This window comes from Paroedura picta, chromosome 18 (genome assembly GCF_049243985.1).
Source record: "Paroedura picta isolate Pp20150507F chromosome 18, Ppicta_v3.0, whole genome shotgun sequence".
In the NCBI taxonomy this organism is placed as follows: Eukaryota; Metazoa; Chordata; class Lepidosauria; order Squamata; family Gekkonidae; genus Paroedura; species Paroedura picta.
Genome location: NC_135386.1, coordinates 2,968,722 through 2,989,149, shown reverse-complemented (window position 1 = coordinate 2,989,149; position 20,428 = coordinate 2,968,722). Strand labels below are relative to the sequence as shown.

At 52.9% G+C, this 20,428-nt stretch overlaps 1 long non-coding RNA gene across 1 annotated transcript in view; it reads right to left on the bottom strand.

Moving 5' to 3' along the window:
- Positions 1-20,428, bottom strand: part of LOC143827881 (uncharacterized) — an 83,653-nt gene that overhangs the window by 52,006 nt on the left and 11,219 nt on the right. Inside the window, exons 3-5 of the long non-coding RNA XR_013227429.1 lie at positions 17,613-17,844; positions 15,525-15,643; positions 7,683-7,858 (exon numbers count right to left, since the gene is read on the bottom strand). This is a non-coding gene — a long non-coding RNA (uncharacterized LOC143827881). The remainder of the gene's footprint in view (positions 1-7,682; positions 7,859-15,524; positions 15,644-17,612; positions 17,845-20,428) is intronic.

The following is a 20,428-nucleotide window of genomic DNA, read 5'->3' as shown; positions in this document are numbered from 1 at the left end:
CCGGGATCTCCAGTTAAAGGACCAGGCAGGAGGGGATGGGGAAGGCCTTGATCTGGGACCCTGGCTCAGGGGCAGAGCCTCCGCTTGGCAGGCAGAAGGTCCCAGGTTCAATCCTCGGCATCTCCAGTTAAAGGACCAGGCAGGAGGGGATGGGGAAGGCCTTGATCTGGGACCCTGGCTCAGGGGCAGAGCCTCTGCTTGGCAGGCAGAAGGCCCCAGGTTCAATCCCCGGCATCTCCAGTTAAAGGACCAGGCAGGAGGGGATGGGAGAGACCTTGATCTGGGACCCTGGCTCAGGGGCAGAGCCTCTGCTTGGCAGGCAGGAGGTCCCAGGTTCAATCCCCGGCATCTCCAGTTAAAGGACCAGGCAGGAGGGGATGGGGAAGGCCTTGATCTGGGACCCTAGCTCAGGGGCAGAGCCTCTGTTTGGCAGGCAGGAGGCCCCAGGTTCAATCCCCGACATCTCCAGTTAAAGGACCAGGCAGGAGGGGATGGGGAAGGCCTTGATCTGGGACCCTAGCTCAGGGGCAGAGCCTCTGTTTGGCAGGCAGGAGGCCCCAGGTTCAATCCCCGGCATCTCCAGTTAAAGGACCAGGCAGGAGGGGATGGGGAAGGCCTTGATCTGGGACCCTTATTTGATTTAGTTAAAATGACCAAACAGTTGGTGTGGGAGACCCTGGAGAATTGTGCAAGGAAAACAGAGAGAGAGAGAGAGAGAGAGAGGGAGAGAGAGAGAGAGAGAGAGAGAGAGAGAGAGAGAGAGAGAGATTCTTCTCCGCTTCTCTTCTATCTCATATTCAAATTTGGATCTTCTCCTGTGTTATTTGTGTAAAAGGCTCAGCGTGTTGTGGCCCTGAACGCCGAACGCCAAACCTTTCAAGGAGGAAAGGAAGGCTGAGAGGTATTTGTAATGCAAATGAGCATTTTGGTCAGCATAATTTCTTTTTAAAAAAAATTCTTATTATAACCTGACTGAAACGAGAAGGTCTTCAAGTCTTGCGTGCAAAAAGAAAGAAAGAAAGGCACCTGGATTTCTCATGCGCTGCCCTTATCTTGTGAGTTAAATTCAGCTGACCCTTTTATTATTGTGATTTCTGCGTCTGTTGACTGGGTGTTTCACCCCTGGATGGGTTTGGATCCTTGCAGCTGGGTCTTGCCCCACCCAGAGTGGCTTGTGCCGGAGACCCGAAATGCCCTCAGAGCTAGAAGCATTTCTGTTTTTTGGTGTGCATCCATCGGCTAGGGAAGGCCTTGGAGAGTTCTCGTCCTGACTTTCGTGCCGTCCGGCGTTTTGTACGGCGCATGCATGCTTGGGTTGTGCCGCCCGGCGAGTCACCGGGGAGGTGAAGTTTTCAAGGAAGCACTTGTCGCAAATCCCTGGCGTACGGGGAAAGTAAAAGGTTGAGCTTTCTGGAGACTGGGGCCTTTTGCGAGAGATAAGAGCCAGCCCCTGGGGGGATTACGGGGCGATGGGCTTCAATTGAGGAGAATCAGCCCGTGCTCCAGCGGAGAGACGTTTCTTAAATGGAAGCGTGGTTCCTGCAAAACCAGTTGTTGGGTCTGATTCGCGGAGGAGAGCCGAGGACGCTCCTAGCTGTGGTTGATTTATTTATTTGCCGGCTGCCGATATTATCCCGGGCTTTCTCTGGAGATCTCCGGATGGCGTGCTCGGAATCCCAAAGGGACAACCGGTTTCCTGGGACTCTTCTTGCGCGGCTTCTAGATCTTTCCCTGCTGGGGAGGGAGGTTGCTAGCAGGCCAGGAGTATTTTAAAAGCTCCGTGGCGTTGAATGAAGGCGTAATATGCATGTGGACCAGGTTGCGTGTGGATCTCCTTGTTGGATTTTTGGAAGCTAAGCAGAGTTTTGGGCAGAGGCAGGAAGGGCCAATCTCCTCTCCTTGACTCTCGTCTTAACCTGGCTGGCTTCCCTTAACTGTGTTCCCTTTTCCAGGACACATATTTAGGGTGGCAATTCTACAACCTCCTTTCCTATCCAGCCCCAGGTCAAGTAAATCTCGGACGCACTATGGAGCCAAGAATGTAGAAGGATAGGCCACTTGCAGTGTAATGGGGAGGGGGGCATATTGAGCGCTGGATGGACTAATAGCCAGCTGTACTTTTGGAGTCGTGCTGGGCCAACCAGGAGAACGTGGCTTGGATTCTGTCCTGTTCTTCCCCCAGCCTTTAGAGCTGGTTGAGCAAAGCTCTTGGGTGATATTTTTTCCTCCTTTAAAAAAAACGTGCATGTCGAGGAAGGGTGGGGGGGGACAACCCGCTCCCCCAATTGGTGCGCATGCGTGAGCATCCAGGCACGGGAGATGGCTTAAAGGCACAACTGAAATCCCACATCAAAGCAACGAGATATCTGAGCAGCACTGTTCAAAGGCTCCAGTTGCCTTTTGGAGGGGAAAAATGCCAGATTGTCGCTTTGATTAAGAGATTCTTACGAGAGAGGGAAAAATATAAAGAGGAGAAAGGAAGGGAGGTTTTGCATTGCTCTGCTCTCTCTCTCTCTTTCTCTCCCTCCCCCTCCCACCCCCTTTGGCCATCTTAAACCAGATTTAGGTTTAAGGGTGGCGTTGGTCGGGTGGCCAGTTCAAAATAAGTTTGTCACATTAAAAGAAGGCAGGGGAGAGCGGAGAAAAAGGAGAACCGGTTTTTACTGAATCACCCAAGCAAACCCCTGGCTTTGTTGCCCTTAATACAGCAGCGAAATATTATTTCCCATCCACCCCTTCCCGTGGGCCCCAATCCGTGGCCTTCATCAGGCCACAATTTTCAAAGGGCAGGAGTGAAAGGCATTCTGGGGAAACCTGGAAGGCCCACAGACACCTTGCCTGGGTCCCGTAAAGCAGGGGTAGTCAACCTGCGGTCCTCCAGATGTTCACAGACTACAATTCCCATGAGCCCCTGCCAGCAAACGCTGGGAGGGGCTCATGGGAATTGTAGTCCATGAACATCTGGAAGACCGCAGGTTGACTACCCCTGCCGTAAAGTGTTTTAAGAAAGTGGGCAGGGCCTAGAGTTTCCAGATCCCTATATAAAGCTCTCGTTTATTGTTTTCTTTCAGGCTGATGGTCCCTTCGCACAGATCTTGGAGAGTGCGGCGTATAAATCTTTGAGCTCAATAAATGTGATCCCGCTCTGGGATCAGAGAGATCTATTTGGGGGGCATGGTTTCTGAGCCGTGGACAGGCCTCGTGGCTGAATATGCTATGATTTAGCCATCAACACCTTGTGGCCCACGCACATCTCCTGCCGTGCTTTCCTGAAATTTCATTTTTTGATGCTGGCTTTTGGGTTCTGAGTTCTGCATTGCGTGCCTGGCGTTCAAGCCCAGCCCCCATTTCACCAATGTGTGTCTTTTATTCTTTTCTTTTTAAAGCCCACCAGCTTCTTGTGGCCATTTTCCAGGGCGGCTGCGGGGCACGCCAGCCTGTCTCTTGGTGCAATGCTTCTCCTCCCCCCCCCCCGCCCCCCGAGCCCACGGCGCTGGACTCTGAGAGACACGTCTGCTCCATGGGCCGTTTTTAATCCGTCCGGTTTGAAACAGTTATTACTTATTATTTATTAGCTTTAAATATCCCCCCTCGCAGCCACTGTGGCATTGAAGCAGAATGGTTATATATTTAACGCAGTGAATGCGGAGACAGGGGGCTAAATGCAACACATAAAAGGTTTTATGGGGCCATAAACAGCTACTCTGAACCTTCCCAGCCTGCCGTCAATCCATGCCCCTCCCGGATCGGACAGACTCCTTGCAGGTGTCCTTGACTGTCAAGCAAGGCCTAGCAGGGAGGTTAACGGATGGTAAAAAAATAACACAAGACCAATGCTGTAGGAACACACAGTTTTAACCACTTATAAAACTTGAGTCTCCCGGCCTTTTAAAGCCTATGGCCAAACTTTGAGATTCAGAAATGGGGTGGCAGGAGCAATGACAAAATGGCTGCCACAGGAGGCGGGGACAACCACAAAATGGCTGCTGCAAGAGGCGGAGCCGGGCACACGCAGGAATCTCACACGCAGGGAGGAGGCAGGGTAATTTTTGAAATAACTTGGGAAGGAGGAGTGAAAGAACAAAAACAACCTTGTGTTGTGGTGGTTAAAGAGTAGAATCTGGAAGGACCAAGATCGAATCTCTGCTCTGCTGTGGGAGCTCACTGGCTGGCTCTGTGAGAGCAGCTCCAAGAGGACTGTGACTGGCCCAAGATCGCCCTCTGGCTGCATGTGGAGGAGCGGGGAATCAAACCTGGCTCTCCAGATTAGGAACCCCCACTCTTAACCGCCACGCCATGCTGGCTCTAAATATATTTTTCATTTTATAGATTATGAGGCCAATGAAAATCTGTGTGTGAGGGCAGGGACTGTGTGGCCTCTTCTATAAATTTACATTAAACCACACAACACGTGAGGTAAAAAAAATCCTTTCTTAATAATTTTTTGTGTGTATAAATTACATAATAAAGAACTTTATAATAATGCAGCGTAGCCGGATTCCACCTGGGTCCCCGACTCCCCCGACCTCCTGAGAGGGTAATAAAATAAAGAAAGGGGAGGGGGGCTTTCAGTTATAGGAGGGAAAGGAAGATGTTGTTCCAATATTATTATTATTCCTTCCTCAGGCCTTTTCACACAATTGGCTTTCACAGCAGGAGACACGCCAAAAAGAGAGAGCTCGGGTAATAGCTGACTGCAGTATATGTCTTAAGATACCCAGGTCTTTCTGCAGTACAGTTCTGGAAAGTAGACACGGCCGTCTTGGGGATGGGGTCGCCGTGAAAAATTCCAGGAGAGATTGTAGTGAAACGAGGACTTCTTGGAATGGATAAACACAAAGCAAATGCTTTGGGGCGTTAAAACAGCGGCTTTGGCCAACCAAAATAGGGTTGCCTTGTACCAGGCATGTTTCAAGAGCTGTTTGGCATGAGGAAGGTCCCAGGTTCAATCCCCGGCATCTCCAGTTAAAGGACCAGGCAGGAGGGGATGGGGAAGGCCTAGATCTGGGACCCTGGCTCAGGGGCAGAGCCTCTGCTTGGCAGGCAGAAGGTCCCAGGTTCAATCCCCGGCATCTCCAGTTAAAGGACCAGGCAGGAGGGGGTGGGAAAGGCCTTGATCTGGGACCCTGGCTCAGGGGCAGAGCCTCTGCTTGGCCTGCAGAAGGTCCCAGGTTCAATCCCCGGCATCTCCAGTTAAAGGACCAGGCAGGAGGGGATGGGAGAGGCCTTGATCTGGGACCCTGGCTCAGGGGCAGAGCCTCTACTTGGCAGGCAGGAGGTCCCAGGTTCAATCCCTGGCATCTCCAGTTAAAGGACCAGGCAGGAGGGGATGGGGAAGGCCTTGATCTGGGACCCTGGCTCAGGGGCAGAGCCTCTGCTTGGCAGGCAGGAGGTCCCAGGTTCAATCCCCGGCATCTCCAGTTAAAGGACCAGGCAGGAGGGGATGGGGAAGGCCTTGATCTGGGACCCTGGCTCAGGGGCAGAGCCTCTGCTTGGCAGGCAGAAGGTCCCAGGTTCAATCCCCGGCATCTCCAGTTAAAGGACCAGGCAGGAGGGGATGGGGAAGGCCTTGATCTGGGACCCTGGCTCAGGGGCAGAGCCTCTGCTTGGCAGGCAGGAGGTCCCAGGTTCAATCCCCGGCATCTCCAGTTAAAGGACCAGGCAGGAGGGGATGGGGAAGGCCTTGATCTGGGACCCTGGCTCAGGGGCAGAGCCTCCGCTTGGCAGGCAGAAGGTCCCAGGTTCAATCCCCGGCATCTCCAGTTAAAGGACCAGGCAGGAGGGGATGGGGAAGGCCTTGATCTGGGACCCTGGCTCAGGGGCAGAGCCTCTGCTTGGCAGGCAGAAGGTCCCAGGTTCAAGCACAGCTCCCTCCTCAAAGCTCCCCACCCTACCATCTCCCATTTTTCTCCCAGCTTCTCCCTCCTAAACCGAGTTTTTCTTCTTCCGCAAAAAGCCAAGCTGCGGGAGTCGCGGTGCCCATCACTCACCAACTTGGTGCTGTCTGGGAAACCCACCCACGACTGCTGGCCGCTATTAAGCAAGGGGGCAACCTTAACTACCTGCTGTTACATTAAGTTCCCCGTTGATGTACGGCGGAAGCAAATTGAATTCCTGCGGCTCTCCCATTTGACATCCGTTACGTCGCCGCGCTCTGCTCCTTTGTTTTGGAGTCAATAGCCGCGGCTTTCGAGAAATATGGATTATTAGAATTTATCGTGCGTCTGGCGTGTCTTTCGGCCCGCTCGTATCCCTTTATCATTTCCGCGGCGTTGTTATTCTGCCTGGCACGGTTTCTCTCCCCCCCCCCCTTCCCAGGTTTCTGCACCTGGGACGCTGGCTGTTCGGGCCCAATCAATACGCCCTTGTCCTCGTCGCTTGGATATACGCCGTCATTTGCGTGATGCATGAATTGCGGAGGTTTTTGCCGCCTGCGATCGCTCCTTGCTCCTCGCCCGGGAGATGCGGCTTCCCCTCCCCGCCTGTGGATCGTCTTCCCAATCTTCAGAATGAAGGCGCGCGATGCTCACCGGGATGGCCCCTTCTGGCCCTCTGATTGCGCATTTGTGGCAGGACATGGGGCCCGGCAACGGTGTTATCTGAATGGTTTGCTGGGTGGTGTGGAAGGTGGACTTGATGGAAGAGGTTGGTTTCCAAAACCCACCATCTCTTGCGTCTTTGAGCCCTCCTCTTGAGACTGTAGGATTCTGGGCAAAGTGAAACGGTTGCTTAGAACAGGGGGTAGTTGTGGTCCTCCAGATGTCCATGGACTACAATTCCCATGAGCCCCTGCCAGCGTTTTCTGGCAGGGGCTCGTGGGAATTGTAGCCCATGAACATCTGGAGGACCCCTGGCTTAGAACATTCGTTTCTGCCATACAGGTCCATTTCTGAGTTGAGAAGAGGCGTATCCAATGTTTATCACTTGGTCTGTGACGTCAGTTTAATTGGGGTCCTTATTTTAGGGATTGAGGACAGCTCTTGGAGTCATGGACTGAGCAGTTGGCTTATTCGGACTCAGACCCTTGGCCCGTGAGGAATGGGATCACCTATTCAGACTGTCAGTGGACTCCCCAGGGTCTCTAGAAGACTTTTACCTACTGGTAAACTGGGGATTGAACCTGGGACCTTCTGCCTGCCAAGCAGAGGCTCTGCCCCTGAGCCAGGGTCCCAGATCAAGGCCTTCCCCATCCCCTCCTGCCTGGTCCTTTAACTGGAGATGCCGGGGATTGAACCTGGGACCTTCTGCCTACCAAGCAGAGGCTCTGCCCCTGAGCCAGGGTCCCAGATCAAGGCCTTCCCCATCCCCTCCTGCCTGGTCCTTCAACTGGAGATGCCGGGGATTGAACCTGGGACCTTCTGCCTGCCAAGCAGAGGCTCTGCCCCTGAGCCAGGGTCCCAGATCAAGGCCTTCCCCATCCCCTCCTGCCTGGTCCTTCAACTGGAGATGCCGGGGATTGAACCTGGGACCTTCTGCAGGCCAAGCAGAGGCTCTGCCCCTGAGCCAGGGTCCCAGATCAAGGCCTTCCCCCTCCCCTCCTGCCTGGTCCTTTCACTGGAGATGCCGGGGATTGAACCTGGGGCCTTCCGCATGCCCAGCAGTTGTCCTATCACTGAGCCACATTTCCTTCTCCCAAAGGTGTCTGTGAGGACCCCATGCCCCTCTTCCCCTGAAGGCCTTACCTATGCTTCTGTTGTAGAGGACGAGGCGGGAGTGTCTCCGTCCAGAGAAGTAGGTGGTCTCCTTTGCAATCTCTCTGCCATCCATTCTCCTCTCCGTCTCCGTCTCGGAAACCAGCTTTTCGGTTCCCTGTCTCGGATTACGCATTGCACCTGCTCTAAGCCGCGAACAGTCGGTTCTGTTGGAAGAGATAACATTGATTGCTTCTGCCTTTGTTTTTAATTACCTTTTTCTGTTTTGTAGCATGGAAGCTTCTCAAAGACAGCTTTGCTGTTCCCGTGATTCAACATCAGGTTTCCTCTGGATAAGAGGGATGAGTTTTTATTCTGTTGGTGACCCACCCCAACCCTAAAGGTTCACGCTTTCTGACATTGTTGGGAAAAGACCACCAATTGCTCTAACTATTGCATTGTACTTGTGGAAGACCCTCCCCCAGAAATCTTCCTGAATTTCACAATCCTGTTGGCATACCAGAATATCCACACAAAGAGTAATCAGAAAAAAGGTTGGTTTTTATACCCCAATTTTCACTACCCAAAGGAGGCACAAAGCGGCATATAAAAACCAACTCTTCTTCTTCTTCAGTAATCTCAGGGCTCTCTCAGCCTCACCCGCCTCACAGGGTGTCTGTTGTGGGGAGAGGAAGGGAAGGTGACTGTAAGCCGCTTTGAGCCTCCTTCAAGTAGGGAAAAGTGGCATATAAGAACCAACTCTTCTTCTTCAGTAATTTCAGGGCTCTCTCAGCCCCATTTTACCTCACAGGGTGTCTGTTGTGGGGAGAGGAAAGGGAAGGCAATTGGAAGCTACTTTGAGACTCCTTTGGGTAGAGAAAAGCAGCATATGAGAACCAACTCTTCTTCTTCTTCAGTAATATCAGGGCTCTCTCAGCCCCATTTACCTCACAGGGTGTCTGTTGTGAGAAGAGGAAAGGGAAGGTGAATGGAAGCCTCTTTGAGACTCCTTCGGGTAGAGAAAAGCGGCATATAAGAACCAACTCTTCTTCTTCTTCTTCACTGAGGGGCCCCTCAGCCGCCCACCCCCGGAGTGGGGCCCCTGGCGCTGACCTCCGCCCCCCGCAATGTCCAGGGGCCAAAATGGCGGCTCAGGCTTCGCTGGGCCTGTGGGCCTGAGGCTGGCTGGCCAATCAGAAGGCAGACAGCGTGTTCTGATTGCCCCGGGGCCGGAATCACAGGAGCGTCCAGGCCCTGCACAGCCTCTCCGCAGGGGGCTGTTTCCAAAACATTAAATGGAGCAAAAAGCGTGAACGATAAACTTCTGATGAAGGCAGATGAAGTTTTATTCGAGGCATGAGCTTTCATATGCACAGAATCCTAGAATCCTAGAGTTGGAAGGGGCCACAGAGGCCATCTAGTCCAACCCCCTGCTCAACGCAGGATCAGCCCTAAACATCCTAAAGCAGGCACACTTCTTTGCACCTGGACTCCAGCTCCGTTCTGCTGCTTCCATCCCTCCAGAATTGGCGTGCCTAGGAGTGCTGAACGTTTCAATGCGGTGCGATCCCCCCCCCAGCTCCCCAGAACTGCAAATGAGCCTGGTTTGCAGCCCCACATGGAAAGCCAGCCCCGAATCCTCCGTCCCCCGAAGGGAAGGCACTTTTTGAAGGCTTCCTCAAAAATTAATCCTCAAAGAGAGCGGCTCTTCCTCTCCGCACGAGCGCGGGTCACCGTCCCTTTGTCTCTCCTCTTTCTTGCAGGGAGCGACGTTCCGTTTCATCTCCGGCGTGGTTGTCGCACGCACGTGTCTCTCGAGCATTTCCCCTCCACATTTTTTGGGGGGGAAAAAAGAAAGTAAGCACGGCACCGGCTCTGCTGCAAATGAGCCACGGAGCAAACGAAGCCGTTCCTTTCCTCGCGAGCCGTTTGCGGCAATAACTGAGATGGGCTTTAAGAAATATTTCCCGAACGCCGTTGAGGTGACCTCGGCTGTTGAACAGGGGATGAGGAAGGCGGGTCTGGCTCGCTTTCGGGGGGTCCCTAATCTTTTTAAGCCTGGGGAGTTTTGACCGCTTTGGGGCTTTGTGGAGGCAGCCATGAAATGGCTGGCACAAGATGGCTGCCGCAGGAGGAGGAGCCAGCCCCAAGATGGCCGCCACTGCTTTCCTTCAGCCATACAATGTTGCGGTGAGAACTGCGGCTAGGGTTGCCAACCTCTAGGGAGTGGCTGGAGATCTCCTGGGATTATAGCTGACCTCCGGGGGACAGAAATCTGTGCCCCAGGGAAATATTTCTGCTTTGGAAGGCAGACTTTAGTCCCTCTAAGTGTTCCCTCAAAGCTGGGCATATGTGTGGCCACTCATGAACACCAGGGGGTCTTGTCCTGCCCACGACCCACCTGAGCTGAGCTCTGTTTTCTCTTCCGGAGGGAAGAAGAAGAGTTGGCTTTTATACCCTGCTTTTTACTCCCTGAAGGAGTCTCAGAGCGGCTGACAATCGCCTTCCCCTCCTGTCCCCGCAACAGACATACCATTACGTCGGTGGGGTTGAGAGAGCCCCAAGAGAACTGCTCTGCAAGAACAGCTCTAAGAGAACTGCTGTAAAATTCTAAAAATGCTCGCACCACATTGGGGACCGTGGGTTTACAGATCCCAACATGATTCTGAGCTATGGAAAGCGTGATCATTTCAGGGAAGGCTGTCTACATTTCCGGAGCAGGATCGGACACTGTGATCGTCACTCCCAAATGGCATTTTTTTTTTTTTAAATTGGGCAGCCCAATCTGTTGTCGACCGCTCCCCGTGACCTAGTTACTGGGCCTGGAAAAAAAAAGGAAATGCTTTTCAGCGGGTCCTTCAAAGGCCTGTCACGAAGGGAGGCGCTCCGGCAGACGCTTCCGTGTGTGCCTGGAAACCCAAACGCCCAGGAATATAAAGATTATTTACATGCCCGGGCAAAGCTGCCAAAGCGTTTTAAGGAGCGTGCTAACGGGCCCTCTTTCCCCCTGGCTTTCTGATAAAGGGTCGTAAACAAAGCTGACACATTTGTAATAACCTTTTCCCTCTCTTCCCCTCTTTCCTTCCCCCTGCCTCTCGTCCCCTTTGCCTGGCTCGCACTCACTCACGACACCGGGTAATTTTTTTTTTTATTCCGCCATTAGCTGGGAACAGTGTTTGATGGGGAGGGGGAAGGGGAGGGGGGCTATGGCTTCCCGTCCTCTTTCGTCTCTGACTTTGCATTTGGAGCGCATCCATCGTTTGGCTTGGAAACTTTCCCTCCTCTCCTTGACGCTCCCTCCTCAGTCAAGGACAGGCCCTTCCTTGTCTCCAAAAGGTCACCTGAAAGGATGGGAGGAGGACTACGAAGACCCTTCTTACGTTCATAGGTTCTTCTCTGGACTTCTGCTGCTGCTGTGGATGAACAGGAGGGTCACGTGATTGGCAAAGGGGACATCTAGGCCAGCCTCTGGTCTCACACAGGGGCCAAGAACGAGGCAGAGAGGCCGAGGCCTTCCTAAGGACATCAGAAGAGCCCTCCTGGATCAGACCAGGGGTCCATCTGGTCCAGCCTCCTTTCTCATGCCGTGGCCAACCAGTTCCTCTCGATGGCCAACAAGAGGGTGTAGATAGAGGTTGAGGCCTTCCTCTGATGTTGCCTCTGGGATTCAGAGGTTGACTGCCTCTGAACATGGAGGTTCCCTTCAGTCCCTATTGCTAGTAGCCACCGATGGACCCCGCCTTCCTCCAAGAATCTGTCCCACCCCCGGTCAAAGATGCCAAACCCGGTGTCCATCACGACATCCTTTGGAAGCGAATTCCTGGATGGTGGTTCTTTTTTCTTTAAAAAAAAAAATCGGACCAAAGTTACGGAAACATCTCAAAATTGCGAGAAATCGTGAAATCCTTTCTTCCCCCACATTTGGAACTTCCCATTCCATGCTTTACATGAGCCTCCCCGCCTAAATATTACAGAAATGAAGCCTGTCGACATTCTCTCCGAAAGACTGCCACCAAAATACATCCCCAACGCCTCTCGATATTTTAAAAGTCTTCCCTGTTTTGATATATTCTCGCATCGATGTTACGTTACTTTGCTCTTAAGCAGCTGCCGATTTCCGATGGTAAAGTTTTTGTGCACCCGAGTTCTTTGGGATTTTTTTATTCGAGCCTCACGGTCCCATAAAACGCTGCCGTAGATCTCTCGCTTTCTATGTGAATGCCGGCCGAATCTCTGTGTTTTCTCCGCTGCTGCCGGAATTTCAATTCCTGGCGACTGGGGCCGACCTGCCCGGGTGTGGAAACAGATTTGCCCTCAGGCTGGAGAGGACTGTGGTGTAAAGGGATCTTGACTTCTTAATGTTGGCGCAGGCTTGAGCTGATGATAAGATGCGGTGTCAAACCTCCGTTCCTTTGTCCGGGGTCGGCTCTACCATTACGGTAGGTCAGCGGCCCAGCAGTGGGATGCACGCCCGGTGTACCGAAGGTCCCAGGTTCAATCCCCACCGTCTCCCGTTGACGGAATTTGTGTAGTTCAGTGCTGGTGAAGTCTGTGATTTTCTCAGGACCCCGGAGAGCTCCTGGCATTCAGATGAGGCAGCCATAGTTTGAACTGGCAGGATTTTCGGTAGGACGAGGCAGGTGGCGTCAGGGGGCAGGAGGCAATAATTTACAGCGCAATCCTGAGCAGAGCTACGCCTTTCTGAGCTGACTGGCTTCTAAGGATGGCTCAGAAGGCATTGTTCTGCTTGGGATGGGAAATTATATTTTGTATTTCCTAATGGTGGAGGGCCATTGGTGGAGCAGGAGACCTCCTGCTACTTGTTGGCTACGTCAAAATACGCAAGAGAGCGGAGCGGTGAGCTACTTAAAAAAGAATAACGCTTGTCCTGCATTCATTCTGTTCTGGAGGCAAGCAGGGAGGAAGTGGGCTCAAAGGAGCAGGAAGTCTGCAATTCAGCCAATCCGGACACAGGAGGAGGATTTGGAAAAACATTGGGAAGTCCCTAATCTAAATTAGCTAGCGGCCTATCTGCTCCGATGTTCCCTCCAGGACAGGTCAGGGTTTTTCAGCCAGTGTAACCCTGAGAGCCCCTCAGGATGGGAGATTCATGTGCTGTTGCTTCCCTCTAATATGGAAAGCCGGGTTGGATTTGGGGGATGCAGCAGAAGAACTTTGGGGTCCACAAGTGGAGCCAGAAGAGCCGGGCAGATCCCGTTAGGAGCTCGGCTGGCAGACGAACCCTGTGCGAATCTTACCCTGACACAACCTTCATCACTGGTGCCCTTTCTCTGCTATTAATATTCATTTCACAATGATGCGAGATGAATACATTTGAATGTTTGGCCGGAGCCCATTAGTCATTTTAATGGCACCGGCGCAGTATGCATCGGCGTGATCTATTGTGTGTTTTAACATAACATTAGGGAAATACCGCCCTGTATTTCACTCGGACTAGCCCCGGGCAGCTTGACAGAGAAGCAGGGACGGCTGGACCAAAGGGCAGGCTCGGGAAAAACAGAAATAAATTAAAACATATTAATCAGGAGCGAATGGCGTTTGGCAAATAAATCGCAGCGCAGTTCCCTTTTCTTTCTCAGGGCTTGCCTCAGATGGTTGCCAACTCCGTGTCGGGGCATTCCTGGAGATTTGGAGGGTGTAATTTAGGGAGGGGGGCTCTGGGGCCCAGGGGAATCGATCTGTTCTCTGGAGGTTGGTTGTCATTCCAGGGGGACTCCAGTCCTGGCCGGGAGGTTGGCAACTCCATGGCAGAAATGCCTTTTGCAACGCCGGCTGAGAGAAGCAGAAGAGCTATTTTTTCATACTCTGCTTTCCAAAGGAGCCCCAAAGCGGCTTACAAACACCTCCCCTTCCTCTCCCCACAACCAGCACCTTGGCTGGGCCCAGGAGAGCTCGGAGAGAACTGCTCTAAGACAACTGTGACTAGCCCAAGGTCGCCCAGCAGGCTGCCTGTGGGAGAGGAGCGGGGAACCAAACCCGGCTCTCCCTATCAGAATCCGCCGTTCTTTCATCATCACACCAGGCTGGTTCGGGGGGGGGGGGGAAGAATAACTATCCCAATGTCATCACAAGATTAACGGCCGCAGGGAGAGATAATGTTCCCGGGCCTGCCGACAGGGTCTTGCAAGCTGGAGGACAAAAGGGGAGCCGCAGAATCACGGACTTTTCTTTCACAAACGTGCCCACCCTATGCCTCCCGTCCGTAAAACACCGCGCTGGGAGATTCGGCGGAACGGCAGGCGCCTGCAAAGAAGGGTAGAAACGGCAAAGGAGCCAGAGGATTCAACGGGCAGACAAATTCTCATTCTAGCCCCGGCAGCATCGCCGGAGTCTGTGCTAAATCACCGGGGAAATGATGGCTTACTTAGCAGCCAGCCCTGGAATGGAGCCGCTCGAAGGTCAAACTTTATGAGGCACTGCGGCGGAGGCAGGAGGGTGGGCGGCACCCGCTGGTGGTCGACGTTTCCTCCTTGCCGAGCGAGGCGGGGGCCGTCTCTCCCGAGAGGCTTAACTCAGGGGTCCCCAACAGGGTGCCCTGGGTGCCAAGAGAGGTGCCCGAGATGAACTCTAATTCCAGGGGGTCACCCACTTGGGGACTGGCATCCCTAAACAGGTTTTCAAGGCCAGAAATGTTCTTAGGGGGTTGTCCCTGGCCTGCCTCTGTGGACTTCCTGGCTGGCCTTCCATCCACATGGTAACCAGGGCAAACCCTGCTTAGATTCCAAGGGACGGGGCCATCAGCCAGTCAGGCCTCTCTGCAAGTTCTGGAAAAGGCAATCGAGCTTTCCAAACGCATCGTTAGAGCCTTTCTTTCGGAATCGGGCCATGAATCTTTCTCCCCTGCTTCAGACACACAAGCTCTCCTTTCCTTCTCTCCCCGCTCTCCTCGCTGGAACACGGGACACCATGTCCGTCCTGCGGTTCAGAGCATTTTAATTATCGGGCTGCCGGGATGGGAGCGGGATCGGTGCAGAGAAATGATTTCTTCTCTTTGCCGGGCGAGGGGCAGGCCTCCTGGATTTCTCTCGGCTCCGGCTGCGGGAGTACAAGGGGATCGATAGTTATTTACTCAGGTACAGCCAGGATCCTGGGGGCAGAAAGGGAGGCCGGGAAAACCAAACAGCAGGACACCCGCCCGTCTGGCGGAAAGGTGATGGAACTCGGGAGCATTTGCAAGGCAGGAGAGCTGACCTTTGTGGGCTTGGGACCTAGTTTTTAAAAAGTTCCTTCCAGACAAAATTCAGGAAGGTGGACTCTCCCGTTGTCCCCTGGCTCTCTTTCTGGACCAGGGATGGGCCTTATTTTCCGTAAGGAAAAAAATTAGAGATTCCAATTAGGGATGCCAACCTCCAGGTGGGGCCTGGGGATCCCTGGGAATTCCAGCTCCTCTCCTGACTACAGAGATCTGTTCCCCTGGAGGAAATGGCAGCTTGGGAGGGGGGACTCTGGGGCATGGCATCCCAGTGAGGTCCCCGTCCTCCCCAGCCCCAAATTTCTCAACCCTGCCTCCCCCATCTCCCGCCTTGGCTTGAAAACCCTAGTCAGCGGCTGCTGGTCGGAGTAGACAATGGCGATATGGCCTAACTCAACTGGCAGCTTCATGAGTTAGTATTTCAGAAGGCAATGGAGGGGGAGGAGGTGTCCAGATTTCCTGATCTGTTTATCGCCTTGCTTTAAACACGACAGATTTCGTAAAGGGAATGCTCTGTACTGACGCCCTTAATCCACAATGCCGATGCCCCTTTTTGACGTCTCTCCACGCCAGCTTTGGCGATCTTCCCCAGTTGCAATCCGCCTCTCCTTCCCACCCCTCTCCCCAAATCTGCCCCACCTCTCACGGGAATGCCCGTCTTCCCCCGCCTTGTGGCTTACCCCATTTCCACATTCGTCCTCCACGTCCCGAAGGTCTCCTTGGAAGTAACGGAGGGATTGACTTCCGCACCGAGCCGCCCTCCTGCTGAGACCGGCAGATTTTTATCGCTGTAAAACGGCTGGAAGAAATAAAGCGATAAAAGGATTAAGACAGATATTATTGCTATTATTTTATTTATTCCTCGCGCCGCGCGCTCCTCTGCTCGGCCTATCACGCCGGAGCAGCTGCCGGAGCATTCAAGGAAGCCGAGAGATTAATCAGGATAGGAAGCTCCTACTGGAGCCCATAAGTTTGGGGGAGAGGACACCTTGGCAGGGTAGACAAAGTGCATGGAGTGAAAGAACGCCTAAGGGGAGGGAGGGAGGAAGAGAGAGAGAGAGACAGAGACAGAGACCGACAGACAGACAGACAGACAGACAGAGACACAGAGAGAGAGACAGAGAGACAGAGACAGAGAGAGAGAGAGAGAGACAGAGAGACAGAGACAGACAGACAGACAGACAGAGACAGAGACAGAGAGACAGAGACAGACAGAGAGAGAGACAGACAGAGAGAGAGAGAGACAGAGAGACAGAGACAGAGACAGAGAGAAAGAGAGACAGAGAGATTTCTCCCTTTCCCATAGACTAGAATTCAAGAGCACCCAATGAAGCCAATGGGCAATAGATTCAGTGCGGACGAAAGGAGAGATTTCTTCATTCCACAAGTTATTAAATTGTGGCGTTCCTTCCCAGCCGATGTGGTGGGTGGCTAGTCACAGTCCTGTTAGAGCTGCTCTCACAGAGCAGTTCTCTTGGAAGTCTCCCAGTCCCAACTGCCTGTTGTGGCAGCCTCAGCTGCCTCTCGCTTTGAGACACATGAGGCCTGCTGAAACACCTTGGGCCAGTCACAGTTCTCTCAGAGCTCTCTCAGCCTCACCTACCTCGCAGGGTGCGGGGAGAGGAAGGGAAGGCAATTGTAAGCTGCTTTGAGACTCCTTTTGGTAGTGAAAATTTGGGTCTAAGACCCAGCTCTGCCACCACCACCTCCTCCTCCTTCACCTGGAGGCTCCCCACCAGTGAAGAGAAGATAGAGAGAACAAGCTAAGCGAGAGGAACGCAAAACCCCAAGACCGTTTCCGGGGACAAGCGCCAGCGAGAAAAACAGACTAACAAGTTGGAAATGTCACCTGCGATTTGGTGCCATTAACACAACATGGAGCTGAAATATTGCATAATTAGTTTTTGTGCTTGTTGTTCGGAATTGGGGGAAAGAACAGGCGAGAGAGAGAGAGTTTATTAAAAAGGGGAGCAAGAAAGAGAGAAGTTGAGAGGGACGGGCGTGCTGAGGATGTAGAGTAACGCTCGAGTGAAATATTTTTTTTTCTTTTTTAACAAAGAAAAGCAATATAATAAAGCTCTGTCTTCTCACCCGTGTCTGAGGCAGCGATTTTATCTGGTGGCAGACAATAAAAGCCGCACGAACTTGAAAAGGCCAGATAAAATTGTGATTGATCCCTCTCGGCCTTCCCTTCGCTGGAGGACTTCCGGAAGTTGCATCCGGCCCAAAGACGTCCCCCTGGACGTGTGCCAACCGGCCCCTGCCGTCAGATCTAGGGTCCTGTTCCTACGCTACCCAAAACCGTGACCTAATTAAAACGAGCTGCGATTGGCACAGGATGCTCTGCGAACTGTACTTTGAGACGGGACAGGGGCTAACCGCGGTGAAGAAACCAGCCCCTGAAACCGCGGTTTATTAGCCGCAGTTAGTCTTAAGGCATCCTGGCTTAAACTGGGTTCTGTTCCCTGGTGCTGACCTCATTGCAATGCAGGCTGGGATACCACCCAGTTCTCCACCAGGGGAGGAAGGAGAAAGAGTTGACGGAAGAAGAAGAAGATCTGGTTTGTTATACGCCACTTTTCACTACACGAAGGAGTCTCAAAGCGGCTTACAAACACCTTTCCCTTCCTCTCCCCACAAAAGACACCCTGTGAAGTCGGTGAGGCTGAGGGAGCTCTGAGAGAACAGCTCTAAGAGCAACTGTGACTACCCAAGGTCACCCAGCTGGTTGCATGTGGAGGAGGAGCAGGGAATCAAACCCGACTCACCCGATAAGAGTCAGATCCTGCAGATTTCAATAGTCGGGTGGGATAAAACAGGGATCCAACGCTCTTGAGTGGTCAGTTGAAAGGCTGGCCGCTTGACCTCAGAACGTTGACTTGTCACTGATGAAAGGAAGCCGAGATACGAGACAACCATCTCGCCGGCTGTAATTCCTTGGAAGTCATTGTAGAGGCAGGTGACGATCCCGGCTTTTTAAGATTGTGTAAAGCTCTTCATCTAAGGGCGGGAAAAAAAAAAGACCTGAAAGAGGTTTTGTCAAGAGCGATCTTTAAGCGTTCTCGGCAGGTGATTTCAAAGGGGAAAATACAAAGGAGCGGAATGCATGCCTAAAATGGGGCACATTAAATCTTTTGCTTGCGATTCCTCATACCCTCCCTCGTGCGTTGGGTTCCGGCTGGGGACGGTGGGCAGGTCTCCTCAGGATGGCCACGACGTGACCTGTAAGGTTAACGTCTCCCGTCTCCCTCTGGCTTTTTCAGATTCCACGTTTCAACAGCAGGTGCATGCAAAGAAGGGGAGAAACATGCCCTGCTTTTCCCTGCCCGAAGGTGTCTCAAAGCGGCTTCCCTTTCCTCTCCCCACAACAGACACCCTGCGAGGGAGGTGAGGCTGAGAGAGCCCTGATATTTCTGAAGAGGAAGAAGAGTTGGTCCTTATATGCCATTATTCTCTACCTGAAAGAGTCTCAAAGTGGCTACATTCGCCTTCCCTTTCCTCTCCCCGCAACAGACACCCTGTGAGGGAGGTGAGGCTGAGACAGCGCGGACCGGACCGCTTTGTGAGAACAGCACTATCAGGACTGTGACTAGCCCGAGGTCACCCAGCGGGCTGCCTGGGGAGGAGCGGGGCATCTAACCCGGCATTGAAAGCTCTTTTCTTAGCAAGGCTCTGCCGGCAGAAGGGCGCGCTTCCGAATTGATTTCTGGCGGCCCCTCTGCGGACCACCCGGTGATGGATCGGCTGCCTCTCCCCCTGTCACGGGACCGCCGGCTCCGTCCCGGACTCCCCGCGCTTCACGGCGGTAAATAAACTAGCGATAAGCAAACCTCCAGCTCCGTGGGTGGAGGCAGAAGTTAATTTTAAACTAATTGACCTTAACAGTGTGCCGAACAGCCTAGAGAGGAGTCGGGGAAGGGGAGGAAGGGAGTGAAGCCCCCGGTAATTCTTTGTTCGTTGCGCAAGTTCTCTCTGCACCCTTTCCTCACTCTCTCCTCTTATAACCTCCCAGTACTTGTTTCCCATTATTAATGTACGGGTTTTAACAAAATTTGTCTTGGTCAATTAACCCGGACAGAGCTGTTTGTAATGCTCTCGCGTCTTCCGTTTGCCAAGAGGGGAGAGAGAGAGGAAGGAGGAGACGCCGGCCGGAGAGGCCTGCTTCCACGGCGCCGGCCTTGGGGGCATGTCAGAGGTCCTGATCCATGGGCCTTTCTCCTTTCCTCTTATGTATTTCCTTTGCCCCACTCGAAAGGTCCAAGGCTTGTCTCCTTGGTGGGATGCAGCGATTCGGCTTTTGTATTTTTCGGCTCATCAGGAGGAAGGAAAAAGGGGGTCCAAACCCAGCGACGTGCCATGAAGCTTAAAAGGGGGAAATGCCATGTGATGAGTAATTTATCTACTTTGGGCCAAACTCCATGGTAGAATTTGCTTCTAACCATGGAATTTTATCTCAAAACCAGAGTGTCATCCTATGTTAAAATGTGGCGTTCTTCCAGTTTTGGGTAAGTTGGGGGGCAGTGAGGTGCTTCTGGGAAGCATGAGGCCCCCGCCCGGACCTGTGGGGTGATGGGCGCAATAACAAAATGGCTGCTGAAAGAGGTGGAGGCAACCACAAAATGGCTGCCGCAGAAGGCGGAGCAAGAGAGAGAGAGAGTTTGAAAAACTACAGTGGGAAAGAGGAATGAGAGGGAATGAAGTCAATGCCACGATGGGTTAGCTGAAACCATGTCCCTACCCAGAAACAGGCAAACTACCACATTATATTATTTATTATTATTTATACAATTTGATTCCCGTCACTGCCAGCAAGCCGGTTCATGGCAGGTTACCACACATACAATAAAATCCCCGATAAAAAAACCCCCACTAAAATAACCTTAAAGCGAAACACAGTGTGTCCGTCTGTCTCTTGCTCAAAAACCCTATTGGATTGCCAAAAACTAGCTGTGACTCAATGGGGCAAAAATACCCTGTGGAGGTGATGCAAAATCCACCTTTGCCGCTGGATTTTCCTGTACAACACAAGAAAATCTGCTTGGGAAGTGCATTATTCAAACGTGTGCGGAATCAGCCTGCAGCTTAACAGGCACGGACTGACTCGGAAATCCAAAGCACACCTGGGCAAAGTGGAATCGAATCGGAGCCTGAACAACCCAACACGAGCTTGGGCCCCTTTGTCTCGCTGCGTTGCCGATCTCTCCCGCTGGACGTGGTCCTCGCCATCCATCCCCACATCCCTCCGAGAGATGGGTAGAGCGGCCTGCCAATGGATCGATCCTGCCCGGGCTTGACGCGGCATCCGTCACTCGCGGCCTGGGCTGCCTGCCTTCCATCGCTGTCCATTAATTCCCATCCCTCGCTGCCGACTGGAACACGACCGGAGTCTTGAGCGATGTTATTTACATAAAGCTTCCTTCATCCATCTCCAGCCCCTTGTCACGGCTTCTGGTCTCCTCGGCATCTTTTTGCCCTCTAAGGCGGTGTGGGCTCAAGCCACAAGGTGGGAACTGTTTGATTCCTCCACGCCGAGGCAGCTGAAGGACGCGCTGCCATCCTCTTGGCACAAGGGTGGTCTTAGCTG